General features: G+C 53.8%; 1 protein-coding gene across 1 annotated transcript in view; it reads right to left on the reverse strand.

The window, feature by feature from the left end:
- LOC144603060 (uncharacterized) overlaps nt 1-16,818 on the reverse strand; it is a 278,950-nt gene that overhangs the window by 104,448 nt on the left and 157,684 nt on the right. The window lies entirely within an intron of this gene.

The following is a 16,818-nucleotide window of genomic DNA, read 5'->3' on the forward strand; positions in this document are numbered from 1 at the left end:
TGACCTTATTTGGCTGCAAGTGTTCAGTGTGAGGGAGTCCTGGCCACTTCCAACTAATCACTCGAGGGAGGGGTAACTTAGACATTAAAGCGGCCTGAATAAAGACGAAAGCGGAGAGATTGCCCTGGGATTGTCTAAGGCAGGACAGAAAGGGACAGGGACCAGCGCTAAGGAGGTGTAACTGAGGAGGCGTTGCACCTGTTGGGCAGTGGAACCCGCCGCCCGCATCTCCGTTCACAGCCCGGATCAGGATGGACGGAGACCTCCCTCCGGTCTTATGTTAATCCACAACAATGCACCTGTCTCTCATGCACCAGTCTTCGGGACAATCTATCTTTGCGTGTATTGTTTAAAGGATATTATATGACCCTTTAACATTTATTGAAGTTTGCAAAGGTTCACTTTATCTTTTGATCAGTTTAGTTTAATTTAGTTTAGATTGGAGACAGAGGGCGATAACAGACCATTCGGCCCTCCGAGTCGCAGCGACCAGGGATCCCCGCATATTAAGACTGTCCTGCACACACTAGGGACAATTTTACACACACAAACATCAAGCCAATTACCCACGCGTCTTGGGAGGATTGTGGGAGGAAACTGAAGATCTCGGAGAAAACTCACGCGGTCACGGAGAGAACGGGCAAACTCCGTGCAGACAGCACCCGTAGTCGTGATCGAATCCGGGACTCTGGCGCTGCGAGCGCTGCAAGGCAGCAACTCTACCGCTGCGCCACCGTGGGATCAGTGAGAGTGGAACACGGAATACTGAGATTCGAGAGCCCAATTGACAGCCTTTACCACCACCCCCCCCCCCTCCCCCACACACACACACACTTGCTGGCCAATCATTCCGCTAATGTTTCCGAGATGGCACCCAACCCCGGTGTATGTTTGCGTGCGACGCAGATCTACAATCACATATTATAATCGCCCCACACTCTTAAATCTCTACACCCACCTCAATATTTCTCACTTTATGTATGATCGGTTTAACCTTGCACTAAATGTTATTCCATCGTCGTGTATATGTTTCACACACTTACATACTACTGTAAGTGGCTTGATTGTAATCATGTATTGTCCTTCTGCTGACTGGATTTCACTGTACCTCGATACTCGTGACAATAAACGAAACTGAAAAGCCTTATTCCCCTTAGATAGGCACAAAATGCAGGAGTAACTCAGCGGAACAGGCGGCATCTCTGGGGAGGAGGAATGGGTGGCATTTCCCTACTTCGGACAGTCTCGACCCGAAACGTCACCCATTCCTTCTGTCCAGAGATGCTGTCTGTCCTGCTGAGCTACTCCAGCATTTTGTGTCTATCTTCGGTTTAAACCAGCTTCTGCAATTCCTTCCTACACTCCCAGCTATATTCACCTTGATGCTTCTCCCTCTCAAATCTGTGCCCATTTGAACCTCGCACAGATGGGAAAGACGTCCCTCCCTCGACCCGCCCCCCATTTCCCCTGTCCACACCAGACCCGAGCTTGAACCTTCTGTGAAAGCGTTCAAATGCCCTTCTCCACAGAGAACCTGCATCCGCTTCTCCGGCCACACCCTCGACCCGAATCTCCTCAGCCTTGAAACCATTCAAGATTCAAGATAACTTTATTTGTCATCCAAATTGGACGAAATTCAGTCACCCACAGTCCAACAACAAAAGCATTGAAATAGGCATTAAAATTACACAACCCCAAAAACACACAAAAAAAGAAACATCCAGTGAATATCTCCTGCGCCATCCCGAGGACCCTCGCTCCATTCATTAAGTGTGGTGACCAGAAATAGCCTTGATGCACCAGGTGGGTCCAAGCCTGTGTTTTATACAGATTCAACATAATCTCCTGATGATGTGGGAAGGAACTGCAGATGGTGGTTTAAATCGCAGATAGTCACAAAATGCTGCAGTAACCCAACAGGACAGGCAGCATCTGTGGAGAGCAGGAATGGCTGACGTTTCGGTTCGAGACCCTTCTTCGGACTCTTTCACTCATTTTTTTCTATACCTCTTTACACAACCGTCTATATCTCTCGCTTCCCTTTCCCCTGACGCTCAGTCTGAAGAAGGGTCTCGACCCGAAACGTCACCCACTCCTTCTGTCCAGAGACGCTGCCTGTCCGGCTGAGTCACTCCAGTTTTTTATGACTATCTCCTGTTGTTGTCCTTCATTGATGAGGTTCTGGATTGCCGTTCCCATTACTGGCTGCGCTTCAATGTGATTTACGCAGGTAAAGCACTCTGGGGTCTCCTAAAAGAGATGCGGGTACATTGTATAAACGCGAGCGGGTTGTGACGCTGCAATGCTGAGAACTAATATGCTGCACATTGTAACTTCCCATTTTCCCTATCTATTGTACTAGTGTTTGACTTGATTGCATTTATCTTTGGTATTATCTAATTTGACTGGATAGTGTGCAAACGTTAGTGTACACGTTAAAATAATCAACCTAAACCGGTTTGGGACTGGAGACACTGCGGCAGGTGGGGCCGGGTGGTGGGGGGTGTGAGTGCCGGAGGTGGGAGGCGGGTGAGTTGGGGCGGGCGGGTATGACACCCTCCAGTGTTTGTGTTCGTCCCCCGTGCTGTCCGTGATCCGTAGGGCCGCCGAGTACTGAAGGTGGCCACACGCACAGAGACTTTTGGAAATTCTGTGAAGAAAGTCACATATCTGGAATATAAATCGATACCGATTTATCTGGGTGCTGTGCACTGCCCCATCACAAACGCTGCCGTGGCTGGCGGGGTGTTCCAGTGATTACAGCTGCCGCCAGCGAGATCCAACGATCAGGGTTCGATCCTGGCCTCCGGTTCTGCCTGTGTGGACTTTGTTCATTCAACCCGTCACCGCGCGCTTTTCCCGCGGGTGCTCCGGGTTCCTGCCACTTCCCGAGGGCGGGAGGGGCTCTCGGTGAACCGGCTGCTTGATGTGACCCCAGCGTAGGTTCGTGTGGGGGTGGAGGCAAAGGGGAATAGGGTAGGGTGAGGGGAGGGGGAGGGGGTGATGGTACGAGTGCGAGAAATGAGTGTAAGCAGTGGGGCTGATGGGAATACAGTGAGTGGCGGCAGAGAGTTGAGACACAAGAGCCAGGAGTTGCTGGAATCTCAACAAAAAAAATCCGGTCGACTCAACGGGTGAGGCAGCATCTGTGGAGGGACATGGATGTTTCACGTTTCCACTCGTGATCCTCAGGCTTGATGGACGATTGGCTTCCCGTCTTTAAAATCGTGCGTAAAAAAGAACGAGCCTTTACAGAATTTCACTTTCAGAATTTGAATTTCCCCTGGAACCGCGCGGCCGCTGGTATGACTTGGTACATCTAGATTGTGCTCGTGTACAGTATGATTTGCATGAACAGCACGTAAGCAAAGCTTTTCACTGTACCTCGGTGCACCTGAATTCATAAACCATACCAAACCAATACCACCATGTTGTTGTCAGCGTGTCAGTGAATGAATGAACGAATGAATGAATGAATGAATGAATGAATGAATGAATGAATGAATGAATGAATGAATGAATGAATGAATAATACTTTATCACATGTGACATGTCACGGTGTGATTCTTTGTTTTGCATACACCAGTCTGCACGGAGTCGCCACACAAAGGACGCCGATAGAATTACAAGTTATTCCACTTAGTCCCCAATGGTCCCTCTGTTCTCGCAGACCCCCCCCCCTCTCACCACGCCGGCCCCTCTCTGTTCTCGGCCGCGCGTCCAATCTCCTGCGCGCACGCGAGCCTGTCGACCTCATGGCGCCCTCTGCAGGCCTGTCCTCGACCGCCTCCGCCCGTCCTCGACCAGCGGCCCCTTCCTCGACTTCGACCACCGGCCCCGTCCTCACCGCCGCTGGGTCCTCTCCAGAAGACTCCTCGGCGCCTGCCGGGAGCTTCCCCAATGACTTTCCCCCTGTACTTCAGTACACGTGATAATAAACTACATCGCTGTGTAACGTTAAAATGCCGGCCAGTCTTAATCCCGGTTTTAAGTATGACTATTAACTAAAGGGCCGCAATTCCATAGAAACTGGCGAACTCAAGGCAGCAACTGGCAGTCGGCTTGAGGTGTTGAGGCAGCTATTTATTTATTGAATGAGGAACCCAGAGACACAATTTCAAGTCTCCTAACGCACCTTAAATACAGTTACTCATAAGTGATAGGAGCAGAATGTGGCCATTCAGCCCATGAAGTCCGCTCCGCCACTCAATCATGGTTGATCTTTCTCTCCCTCTTAACCCCGTTTTCCTGTCTTCTCCCCATATCCCCTGACACCCGTACTATACAAGAATCTAGCTTTCTCTGCCTTAAAAATATCCATTGAAATATCATCTCAGAAATATCATCTCAATTCCTTTAAAAATAAACTAGTCCGAGGAGCGATGACCACAACGCTGCTGAGACACGCATCAAGTTCAAAGTGCTTGAATGAACCACTCAGAGGATAATTAGGGATGTGCAGTAAGTGATGTACCTGCAGCGACAACCAAACCGTGAACACCGATCAAGATCATCCATTTAAAGTATTCCTCTATAGGAAGATGGAGGAGTGTTTCTGGAAGATGTTATCTTATTAACTGTTCAAGTTAATGAACAATTAACACTAGTGATGGCGCAATTTTCATCAAATTTAGATATCCAGGCAGCTTGTGGCCTCCTCTGCTCTTTTCTCCGCAACAGATTAATTTAATACCCTGTTGGTGAATTTCTATAATTTGCACAACCAGTAACATTCACAAGAACTGAATAGAAAGATTGTGTTTTTGCACCTCACACCTGATGACCAGATTTTTCCCCGTGATGGAGAGGGAGCGCTGCTTCCACAGCTCCAGCTTCTTCCCCACCTTGGCTATCCGGTCCAGCCAATTCCTGTTACACGCCTCAGCCTTCCTGAACCAGATCCCCAGCACCTTCAAGAAGTCAGGCTTGATGACGAAGGGGATGGAAGATCGCTCGGGCCAGTTGCCAAAGAGCATGCCCTCGCTCTTCCTGCGGTTCACCCTGGCCCCCGTGGCCAACTCAAACTGCTCGCAGACGCTGATCAGTCTGCGGACCGACCCTGGATCCGATCAGAAGACGGCGCCATCGTCCATGTACAGGGAGGCCTTGACCTGAGTGCCCCCACTGCCTGGCAATGTCACTCCTCTTATGCTCGCATCCTTCCTGATAGATTCGGCAAAGGGCTCAATGCAACAGACGAACAAGCCAGGGGAGAGAGGGCAACCCTGCCTGACTCCAGACCTGACGGGGAAGCTGTCTGATTCCCACCCATTAATTTGGACTGCACTATAGATATCGGTGTAGAGCAGTTGTATCCACTTCCTGATTCCCTCCCCAAAGCCCATTTTGGAGAGCACGTCCCTCATGTACGTGTGCGATATCCTGTCGAAGGCCTTCTCCTGGTCCAAGCTGACCAGGCAGGCATCCACCCGTCTGTCCTGCACGTAGGCAATGGTATCTCTCAGCAGCACCAGGCTGTCTGAGATTTTCCTGCCAGGTACAGCACAGGTTTGGTCCGGATGGATCATCTGTCCCAGAGCAGACTTGACCCGGTTGGCGATGGCCTTAGACAGGATCTTGTAGTCTACATTCAACAAAGTGATGGGTCTCCAATTCCTTATATCATTCATCTACCCCTTCTGCTTGTAGATTAGGGTGATGCTGCCCTTCCTCATAGAGGAGCCAGTGCTGCCGTCGCAGCTGCGGCTTGCCTGCAGTCCGCCTGTCTTTTGTGTTTTTTGTTGTTTTTGTATGAATTGTAGTTTTAATATGGTGTAGTGTTTGTATGTTATGTGGGGGGAGGGGTGGGAGGGAACGGGAACTGTAAAAAAGTCTCTCTCCCGAACGGAGACGCGACCTTTGTTTCTGTGTCGTGTCTCCGTTCCCGTTGCGGCCTACCACCGGCCATGCACCTGGGACCACCTGGGGCTCTGGTTCGCAGAGCCCGCGGCCCGGACTCACCACCTGCGGCGCTGGCTGCCTGCGGATGCTGCGGGAGCGGCTGTGACTCGTCTCCGGAGGCTCCGGCGCGGGCCGCGTGGACGTCGGAAGCCCGCAGGCCCCTGGGCGGGGGCCGACATCGGGAGCTCCGGCAGCGGCAGAGGCAGCATGTTCGCCCACCCCGAATCGTGGGGCTTGGGTCGGCCCGCCGCGGACCTTTCACCGTCCGGCGCGGCGCTCCAATGTCGGGAGGCCCGACCGCCCCGACGTGGCAAGTTCAACAGCCTGACCTCGGGAGAAGACGGCAGGGAAGAGAAAATACATTCTGGCCTTCCATCACAGTGAAAGGGACTGGAGGAGACTCACTGTGATGGATGTTTCTTTTGTTTGGTGTTAGTGTATGATTGTATGTTATTGCATTTTTATTGATTATTCTTATTGGTCTTAGCGTTTCAACTGCGGGTAATGTTTCATTTCACTACACATTTATGTGTATGTGACAAATAAACGACTATTGACTATTGATGCTGCCGGCTAGAAATATGTTGTACACTTCCAGCAGGTCCGGGCCCGCCCAGTCCCACAGAGCCCAATACAACTCTGCCGGTAAGCCAACGATTCCGGGATTTTACTCGAGTCAAAGGAACGGATGGAGCCAGTCAGCTCCTCCAGGGTCAGTGGTTGGTCCAGACTCTCCCGCTTGCTGTCGTCCAAGACTTCCGTGGTGGAGGACAAGAAGTTCTGGGAGGCGGTGCTGTCTGTGGTCTTTTTATCGTACAGATCCTTATAAAAGGATCTGCAGATCTTTAGCATGTCTGTCTGCGAGGATGTTCCCCAGCCGTCCTCGTGCCTAAGGCTTTTGATCACAGAGCTCCCCCTGTGAACCTTATGGAAGAAGAAACGTGAGCACGTCTCATCCTGCTCAACGTGGCGGACCCTGGACCGGAAGATGATCTTGGAGGATTCAGAGGTAAAGAGCCGAGCTTGCCGGCCCTTCAACTCTCTCAGTTCCTCCCTCACATACCCCCCTCTCTTCTGCAGAAGGAGCAGTTGCTGCAAATCTGTCTGGAGTTGCCACAATTCCCTCTTACCCTGTCTTGCTCTCTGAACACCTTTGGAGACGAAGAACTTCTTGATGTTCTCCTTTGTTGCCTCCCACCAGAGTGTCGGGGAGTCAAAGAGGGGCCTCACAGTTCTCCAACATGCGTAGTCCCTCTTTAGCTCCTCAACGTTCTCCGGGGTCAACAGCTCCACATTTAACTTCCACGTCCCTCTGCCCGTCTTCCGGTCCTCCTGTAGGTGACAGGTGGCCTGAAGGAGGCAGTGGTCAAAGAAGAACACCGGCGCGAGGTCGGTGTGTCTGACCGTGACGGCCCTCGATGTGAAGAGGAAGTCTATCCGGGACTGGGCTGAACCGTTCGGTCCTGACCAGGTGAACCGGGGCTGGGCTCCGCCTACAGGGTCGCTGAAGGCGTCGCGCAGCTTTGCATCTTTGACCGTCTCCACCAGGAGTTTGGAGGTGCCGTCCAGTCTGTGGCTGGCACTGCCGGATCGTCCAGCCGCATCGATGATGCAGTTGAAGTCACCGGCCAGAACGAGCGGTCTAGACGTGGCTAGCAGCGGTGGGAGCTGCTGGAGGATGGCCACCCGCTCGCTCCACCTGGGTGAGGCATACACATTAATCAGCCGGAGCGGAGAACCACGGTACATTACATCCACCACCAAGAGACGACCCCCCACCACCTCCCTTACCTCAGTGATGGTGAAGCCCCCTCCCCGCAGCAAGATCCCGAAACCGGACGCACGACAATCATTGCCCCCCGACCATACCGACAGTCCGTGGGGCCACCATCGCGACCACCTCCGATAGCAGCGAAGGTGTGGCAGCCCGCACTCTTGTAAAAAAGTCACATCCGCCTTTACCTTGGCCAGGTACTGCAAGGCGTTGACACATCGCGCAGTGCTCTTCACACTGCGCACGTTTAGGGATGCCAGTTTCAGCTCCAGTGTCCTTTAGAGTTCCAGACCGTCCTTCTCCCCCCGCATGAACATCGTCTGGGTGAGTTCCAGCACCTTTTCGTTGCACAGGTACTGGTACTGAGTGTTGACTTCCTCAGCACAGGGTGAGTTTTCTGGCGTGGCCACTGCGATGCTCCCGGTCTCCCGGAGCTGAGGCCCATTGGCCACTGCACTGCTCCCGGTCTCCCGGAGCTGGGACCCATTGGCCACTGCACTGCTCCCAGTTTCCTGGAGCTGGGGCCCATTGGCCACCGCACTGCTCCCGGTCTCCCGGAGCTGGGGCCCATTGGCCGTTTTGCCGCTCACGGTCTCCCTGGAGCTGGGGCCCATTGGCCGCTGCACTGCTCCCAGTCTCCTGGGGCTGGGGCCCGTTGGCACTGCTCCCAGTCTCCTGGGGATGGGGTCCGTTGGCACTGCTCCCAGTCTCCTGGGGATGGGGCCCGTTGGCACTGCTCCCAGTCTCCTGGGGCTGGGGACCGTTGGCACTGCTCCCAGTCTCCTTGGGCTGGGGGACAACAGACATGTTCTTCCTCTTACCTTCCTCCTCCCCCGTTTTCTTCCTCTGCCTCCGTTTTCGGCTCCTCCCGGTCGCCTCATCCTCCGACGCGGAGAGGTTGCTGGCCTCGTCCTGGGAGAGGACTCTTTTTTGGGACTTGCTTGCTCCCTCCGGCTTTTTCTCGGTGCGCAGAGCCTTCAGGGTTTTCCTCGACTGTACCAACTTCCAATCCTCGTGCCAACTTCCTGTTCCCCCTCTTCCATTGACTCGCCCTCCTGGGCAGGGGGCTGTGGGGTTCTGTCGGGCGGTTTGGGGCTCGAGGTAGTCGAGCTGTCATCGCCCCTGCTCTCCTTTCCTATTTGGGCTTTTGCCGTGGTAGTAGGCGTCTCGACCGCCCTGGGGGCGCTGGCAGCGGCCCCTCTTATCGCCTATGCATAAGTGCTAGCTCTTTTAGGGCAGGCCCTTTAAAGGTGGCCTCCCTCCCCACACAGGTTGCAGCTCTTACTTTCTTTACAGTCCCTTGTCTCGTGGACTTCTAGTTTGCAGTTTCTGCAGACGACTGTCCTGCATACTGCCGCCACGTGCCCAGGTTTGTTGCATTTCCTGCACACCATGGGCGAACACCGATGGCGAACACCGAGGGAGGGTGGATGATGAATCCCTTCCCGTCCACCCTCAGCTTCACCTTCACTTGCCTCTTGCTCGTCCAGATCCCGAACAAGTCCTTTATGTCCACACAGTTCCCTGCCCCTTCGACGTAGCGCGCAAGGAAGGTGAGGACATCCACGACGGGCACATGTGGGTTAAACATGTGCACCGTGATCATCCGTTCCCTCTGGGTGGGGAGGGTGAAGAGCGGCTGCACCTTCAGGAGCGACAGCGGGGCTTCGTCCCCCTTCTCCCGGAAGTCCTGCAGCATCTTCTACCATCCCGCCGGGTTCTGGAAGGTAATGTCAAAATATCCATTACCTGGGAAGTCCTGGAGGCAGAAGTTGTCCCCGGCCTTGAATCCACAGGCCTCCAGCAGCACCTTCTTGATGAAGAGGTCCCTTGAGAAAGGTGTCCCCTCCCTGAGGTCCTTCACCGATACTCGCAGGGTATTCCGGATACCCTGTCCTCCAGCTCCACTTGCTGCTGCCATCCCACCTGGATAAGGGTGTTAGGTTGGTTACCCAACCAGCATGGATCCATCCCTAAACCAGACTCCTGTTCCTGACCTCCGTTCCTCGTCAATGATCCACGACTCAATACAGATACTGCTCTTATAAGAACATTTAGGGTTGTAGAGGGGACAGAGTAACTCACCTACAATGGCAGTGAACTGTCTGAGATGCAGGGAGTGTGGGTTGTAAGTTTAAATAACCCGCTCTGATCGTGAATTGGTTTAAAGGTTTAAATCCGCATCGTTACTCTGCCAATGAGTTGTTGTCAGGGCGGCGCCTGGAGCGACTTCTCTGGTTTAATCACTGATCTGGGCGGTGCTGATCCACTCAGTAGATCTGAACAACCTGCACTTTACACCAAACCCCCATGTAAACCCTCATCTACAGTCGCTCCCTGCACCCTAGACACACCGGAGTAACCCAGCGGGACAGGCAGCGTCTCCGGGGGAATGGCCTCCTCCTGCACCTATTTTCTGTTTCCATGCTCTCTCTCTCGACCCCCTCTCTCTCGTGCCCTCTCTCTCTCGCCCCCTCTCTTTCTCGCTCTCTCTCCCCTCCCATCTCTATCTTTCGCTCTCTGTCTCCTCTCCCCTTGCTCTCTCTCTTCCTCTCTCCTCCTCTCTTTCTCTCTCTCTCTCTCCCTCTCTCCCCCCCCTTCACCTCCCCCCTTCACTTCACCCCCTTCACCTCCCCCCCTTCACCCCCCTTCACCTCCCCCCCCTTCACCCCCCCTTCGCCTCCCCCTTCACCTCCCCCCTTCCTCCACTCAATGGTATAATGTCTTGCACCCTAGAAACGGAACAACTAGATTCTTACTGAAGAAGGGTCTCGACCCGAAACGTCACCTATCCGTGTTCTCCACAGATGCTGCCTGACCCGCTGAGTTTGTCTGCTCCTCTCCCCCACCACTCTCCCCCCCTTCCCTCCACTCTTCCCCTTCCCACCTCCATCCACTCTCCCCCCCTTCCCTCCTCCCTCCACTCTCCCCCCCTTCCCTCCACTCTCTTCCCCATCCCCACCTCTCTCTTCCCCCCTCCACTCTTCCCCTTCATACCTCCATCCACTCTCCCCCCCTTCCCTCCTCCCTCCAACCCCCCCCTTCCCTCCCCCACTCTTTGGTACAATAGTAAATTGTTCCCAGTGTGTGTCGGACAGAGCTCGTGCGATCGCCGGTTGGCGTAGACTTGATGGGCCGAAGGGCCTGTTTCAAGGCTGTATCTCCAAACTAAACGTTAAACACACTTTCCTTCACATTACTTGGTTGACTGACGCTGAATCCAGTGTCTGATCTACAGGGAGGAAGTGGCTCTACACAGAGCTAGTGTGAACGGGCGATCAATGGTCGGTGCGGACTCAGTGGGCCAAAGGGCCCGAATGATCAGCCATGATCACATTGAATGGCGGTGCAGGCTCGAAGGGCCGAATGGCCTCCTCCTGCACCTATTTCCTATGTTTCTATGAATCCATGCAGTATATCTAAAAAGCTTTGAGTTCATGCATAGAAACATAGAAAATAGGTGCAGGAGGAGGTCATTCGGCCTTTTGAGCCAGTACCGCCATTCAATACATTCATGGCTGATCACCTAAAATCAGTACCCCGTTCCTGCTTTCTCCCCACATCCCTTGATTCCGTTAGCCCTCAGAGCTAAATTCATCCGGAGAATTGGCCTCCACTGTCTTCTGTGGCAGAGAATTCCACAGATTCACAACTCTCTGGGTGAAAACGTTTTTCCTGATCTCAGTCCTAAATGGCCGACCCCTTATTCTTAAACTGTGTGACCCCTGGTTCTGGACTCCCCCAACATGGGGAACATTTTTCCTGCATCTAGCCTGTCTAATCGTAGGTTTACTAGGTTAATTCCCGGAATGGCGGGACTGTCATATGTTGAAAGACTGGAGCAACTAGGCTTGTACTCACTGGAATTTAGAAGGATGAGAGGGGATCTTATCGAAACATATAAGATTATTAAGGGGTTGGACACGTTAGAGGCAGGAAACATGTTCCCAATGTTGGGGGAGTCCAGAACCAGGGGCCACAGTTTAAGAATAAGGGGTAGGCCATTTAAAACGGAGATGAGGATAAACGTTTTCAGTCAGAGTTGTGAATCTGTGGAATTTACTGCCTCAGAAGGCAGTGGAGGCCAATTCTCTGAATGCATTCAAGAGAGAGCTAGATAGAGCTCTTAAGGATAGCGGAGTCAGGGGGTATGGAGGCAGGAACGGGGTACTGATTGAGAATGATCAGCCATGATCACATTGAATGGCAGTGCTGGCTCGAAGGGCTAAATGGCCTCCTCCTGCACCTATTGTCTCATCCCTTAAGAATTTTGCATGTTTCTATAAGATCCCCTCTCATCCATGTAAATTCCAGTGAACACAAGCCCAGTCGACCCATTCTTTCATCGTACGTCAGTCCCGCCATCCTGGGGATTGACCTGGTGAACCTACGCTGCACTCCCTCAATGGCAAGAATATTGAGCAGGCGACTCTGGAGACTGATAAGTATAAGAAAATAACTGCAGATGCTGGTACAAATCGAAGGTATTTATTCACAAAATGCTGGAGTAACTCAGCAGGTCAGGCAGCATCTCAGGAGAGAAGGAATGGGCGACGTTTCGGGTCGAGACCCTTCTTCAGACTGATGTCAGGGGGGCGGGACAAAGGAAGGATATAGGTGGAGATAGGAAGATAGAGGGAAAACTGGGAAGTGGGAGGGGAAGAGAGGGACAGAGGAACTATCTAAAGTTGGAGAAGTCGATGTTCATACCTCTGGGCTGCAAACTGCCCAGGCGAAATATGAGCTGCTGTTCCTCCAATTTCCGGTGGGCCTCACTATGGCACTGGAGGAGGCCCATGACAGAAAGGTCAGACTGGGAGTGGGAGGGGGAGTTGAAGTGCTCGGCCACCGAGAGATCAGTTTGGCCAACGCGGACCGAGCGCAGGTATTGAGCGAAGCGATCGCCGAGCCTGCGCTTGGTTTCGCCGATGTAAATAATTTGACATCTGGAGCAGCGGGTGCAATAATTGAGGTTGGAGGAGGTGCAGGTGAACATCTGTCTCACCTGGAAAGACTGTTTGGGTCCTTGGATAAAGTTGTTGATGAAAATCATTGCTTTATTTGCCCACTGTCCATTCAGCAGCATCATCCCCGGCCGCCCAATGTCCTGACAGGCAGAAGATACTGAAGCTACAAAACATGTCCCACCAGGCTCAGGGGCACGAGGAGGTGAACGAGGGCGATGGGTAAAGGGGGGAATGGTGGTGGGATGGGGTGGAAGAAGGGGTAGTGGGGGTGGGGTGGGTCGGAGTGACGGGGGGAGGAGGATGGGTGGGTGGAGGGGTGTGGGATGGGTGGAGATGGAGGGTTGGGGTGACGAGGGAATGGGGTGCGGTAGAATGGGGAGTGGTGGGATGGGGGTGGGGGGAAGAAGTTTGGTGGGGGGAAGGGGGTGGGGCGATGGGGGGTAGCAGGGGTGGGGAGGAGGGGTGGGGAGTGGTGGGAGAGGGGTGAGGGTGAGAGAAGGGTTGGGGTGGGAGAGGAGGTGGTGGGAGGGATGGGAGTTGGATAGGATAAGGGGTGGGAGAGGAGTGGTGGGGGTGGGAGAGTAGGTGAGGGGGTGTGGGGTGAGGGTGAGGGTGAGAAGTGGGGTGAGGGTGAGGGTGAGAAGTGGGGTGGGAGAGAAGGTGAGGGGGTGGGAGAGCAGGTAAGGGGGTGGAGAGTGGGAGTGGAGAGAGAGGGGTGGGGATGGGGGAGTGGGAGAGGAGGGGTGGGAGAGGGGTGCGGATGGGGGTGTGGGAGAGGGGTGGGAGTGGGTTGGGAGTAGGGGTGTGGGGGTGGGGAGTGAGAGAGTAGGGGTGGGAGAGGAGGATGAGGTGTGGGGGTGGGAGAGGAGGGATGGGGGTGTGGGGAGGAGTAAGGGTGGGAGAGTAGGTAAGTGGGTGGAGAGTGGGAGGGGTGGAGTTGGGGGTGTGAGTAGGGGAGTGGGGGAGGAGGTGAGGGGAAGGGAGGGGTTGTTAGAATGGGGAGTGGTGGGATGGGGGTGGGGGGAAGAAGTTTGGTGGGGGAAGGGGTGGGGCGATGGGGGGGTAGCAGGGATGGGGAGGAGGGGTGGGAGAGTAGGTGAGGGGGTGGGGTGGGAGGGATAGGGGTTGTAGAGGAGGGGTGGGGGTGGGAGAGGTGTGGGGGTGGGAGGGTTGTGGGAGGAGGGGTGGGGGTGAGCGTGGGATAGATGTGGGGGTGAGGAGTGAGGAAGGGGAGGGTTGGTGTGGGGGTGGGGAGTGTGTGGGAGATGAGTGGTGAGGGTGGGGAGTGGAATGGGTGACGTTTCGGGTCGAGACCCTTCTTCTTTAGTTCAGTTTAGTTCAGTTCAATTTAGTTCAGATTTAGATTAGTTCAGTTTCAGTTTAGTTTCGTTCAGGTCTGAAGAAGGGTCTCGACCCAAAACTTCACCCATTCCTTCTCTCCAGAGATGCTGCCTGACCCGCTGAGTTACTCCAGCACTCTATGAAACGTCACCTATCCATGTTCTCCAGAGATGCTGCCACAGTTTAAGAATAAGGGGTAGGCCATTTAGAACGGAGATGAGGAAGAACTTTTTCAGTCAGAGAGTGGTGAAGGTGTGGAATTCTCTGCCTCAGAAGGCAGTAGAGGCCAGTTCGTTGGATGCTTTCAAGAGAGAGCTGGATAGAGCTCTTAAGGATAGCGGAGTGAGGGGGTATGGGGAGAAGGCAGGAACGGGGTACTGATTGAGAGTGATCACCCATGATCGCATTGAATGGCGGTGCTGGCTCGAAGGGCTGAATGGCCTACTCCTGCACCTATTGTCTATTGTCTATTGACCCGCTGAGTTACTCCAGCACTCTGTGAAACGTCACCTATCCATGTTCTCCACAGATGCTGCCTGACCCGCTGAGTTACTCCAGCACTGTGAAACTTCACCTATCCATGTTCTCCACAGATGCTGCCTGACCCGTTGAGTTACTCCAGCACTCTGTGAAACGTCACCTATCCATGTTCTCCACAGATGCTGCCTGACCCGCTGAGTTACTCCAGCATTTTGTATTTATCAAGGGAGGTTATATTTCAGTTATGTTGGGCATTGGTAGGAATACATTTGGAGCTGTATTCAGAATTCAACTCTGCATTTAAGGATGGATATTAATATGTTGGAAGGAGTCAGGGAAGGTTTATTAAGAGAGTTGAGAGTGCTTATTGTTAAACAAAAGGCACAAAGTGCTGGAGTAACTCAGGCAGCATCTGTGGAGAACATGAATAGGTGACGTTTCAGGTTGGGACCCTTCTTCAGACTGAAGACCGACCCGAAATGTCACCTGCCTGTTTTCTCCAGAGACGCTGCCTGACTGAAGTTCCCGACCCGAAACGCCCCCTGTCCATAAGTTCTAGGAGCGGAATTAGGCCATTCGGCCCATCAAGTTTACTCTGCCATTCAATCATGGCTGACTATCGTTCCTTCTCAACCCCATTCTCCTCATATCCCCTGACACCCGTACTAATCAGGTCAACCTGTCCATGTTCTCCAGAGATGCTGCCTGACCCGCTGAGTTCCTCCAGCATTTTGTGTCTATCTTTGGTATAAACCAGCATCTGCAGTTCATTTTCCTTTTAACCTCAGAAGAAGGGTCTAAAGACTGGAGCGACTAGGCTTGTATACACTGGAATTTAGAAGGATGAGAGGAGATCTTATCGAAACGTATAAGATAATTAAGGGGTTGGACACGTTAGAGGCAGGAAACATGTTCCCAATGTTGGGGGAGTCCAGAACAAGGGGCCACAGTTTAAGAATAAGGGGTAGGCCATTTAGAACTGAGATGAGGAAAACTTTTTCAGTCAGAGAGTTGTGAATCTGTGGCATTCTCTGCCTCAGGGTTTTGGTGACTGTCTTCGGTGTGAAGCAGTAAAGGCAGATCCTTGTCCCACAGCGACAAGGTGTGATGTGGTGAGGGGAGGCTGCTGCTGCTGTTTGTGGGCCTGTTGGCCTGGGCTAGACTGGGGGCCAAGGCTGCGAGGCTAAAGGCAGAAGGGAAAGGCCGGCAGTGCAACTCCGGGCCCAGGCTGTGGGTCCTGGGCTAGGCCGCTGCCCCACCACAAGGACTACAACTCTAGGCCCAGGCTGTGGGTCCAAGGCTAGGCCGCTGCCCCACCACAAGGAGCAGAACTCTAGGCCCAGGCTGTGGGTCCTGGGCTAGGCCGCTGCCCCACCACAACCATATAACCATATAACAATTACAGCACGGAAACAGGCCAGTTTGGCCCTTGTAGTCCATGCCGAACACTTTCTGCGACCTAGTCCCATCTACCTGCTCTCAGACCAGAACTCCAGGCCCAGGCTGCTGATCAACTCCAGGCCCAGGCTGTGGGGTCCAAGGCTAGGCCGCCGCCCCACCACAAGGGACAGAACTCCAGGCCCAGGCTGTGGGTCCAAGGCTAGGCCGCTGCCCCACCACAAGGAGCAGAACTCCAGGCCCAGGCTGTGGGTCCAAGGCTACGCCGCTGCCCCACCACAAGGGCCACAAATCCAGGCCCAGGCTGTGGGTCCAAGGCTAGGCCGCTGTCCCACCACAAGGTGCAGAACTCCAGGCCCAGGCTGTGGGGTCCAAGGCTAGGCCGCTGCCCCACCACAAGGACTAGAACTCCAGGCCCAGGCTGTGGGTCCCGGGCTAGGCCGTGCCGCGGGGGCTGCTGGGAGTTGTAGTCCAACCATGCCAGGAAGTGGCCGCCATGGCGACGGCGGTGAGGGAGGGAGCCTCTCACTCTTTCTCTCACTCTTTCTCTCTCTCCCTCTCTCTCTCCCCCTCTCTCTTTTTCTCTCTCTCTATCTCTTTTTCTCTCTCTCTCTCTCTCCCTCTCTCTCTCTCTCTCCTCCCCCTCTCTCTCTCTCCTCTCCCTTTCTATCTCCCCCTCTCTCTCTCTCTGTCCCCTCTCTCCCCCCTCTCTCTCTGTCTATCTCTCTCCTCCCCCTCTCTGTTTCCTCCCCCTCCCCCTCTCTCTCCCTCCCCCCATCTCTGTCTCCTCCCCCTCTCCCTCTCTCTCTTATTATATTTCATATTTCAGATACAGCGCGGAAACAGGCCTTTTCGGCCCACCAAGTCCGCACCGCCCAGCGATTCCCGCACATTAACACTATCCTACACACACTAGGGACAATTTTTTTACATTTAACCTTACATACCTGTACGTCT

Source organism: Rhinoraja longicauda, chromosome 19, assembly GCF_053455715.1.
Source record: "Rhinoraja longicauda isolate Sanriku21f chromosome 19, sRhiLon1.1, whole genome shotgun sequence".
Lineage (NCBI taxonomy): Eukaryota > Metazoa > Chordata > Chondrichthyes > Rajiformes > Arhynchobatidae > Rhinoraja > Rhinoraja longicauda.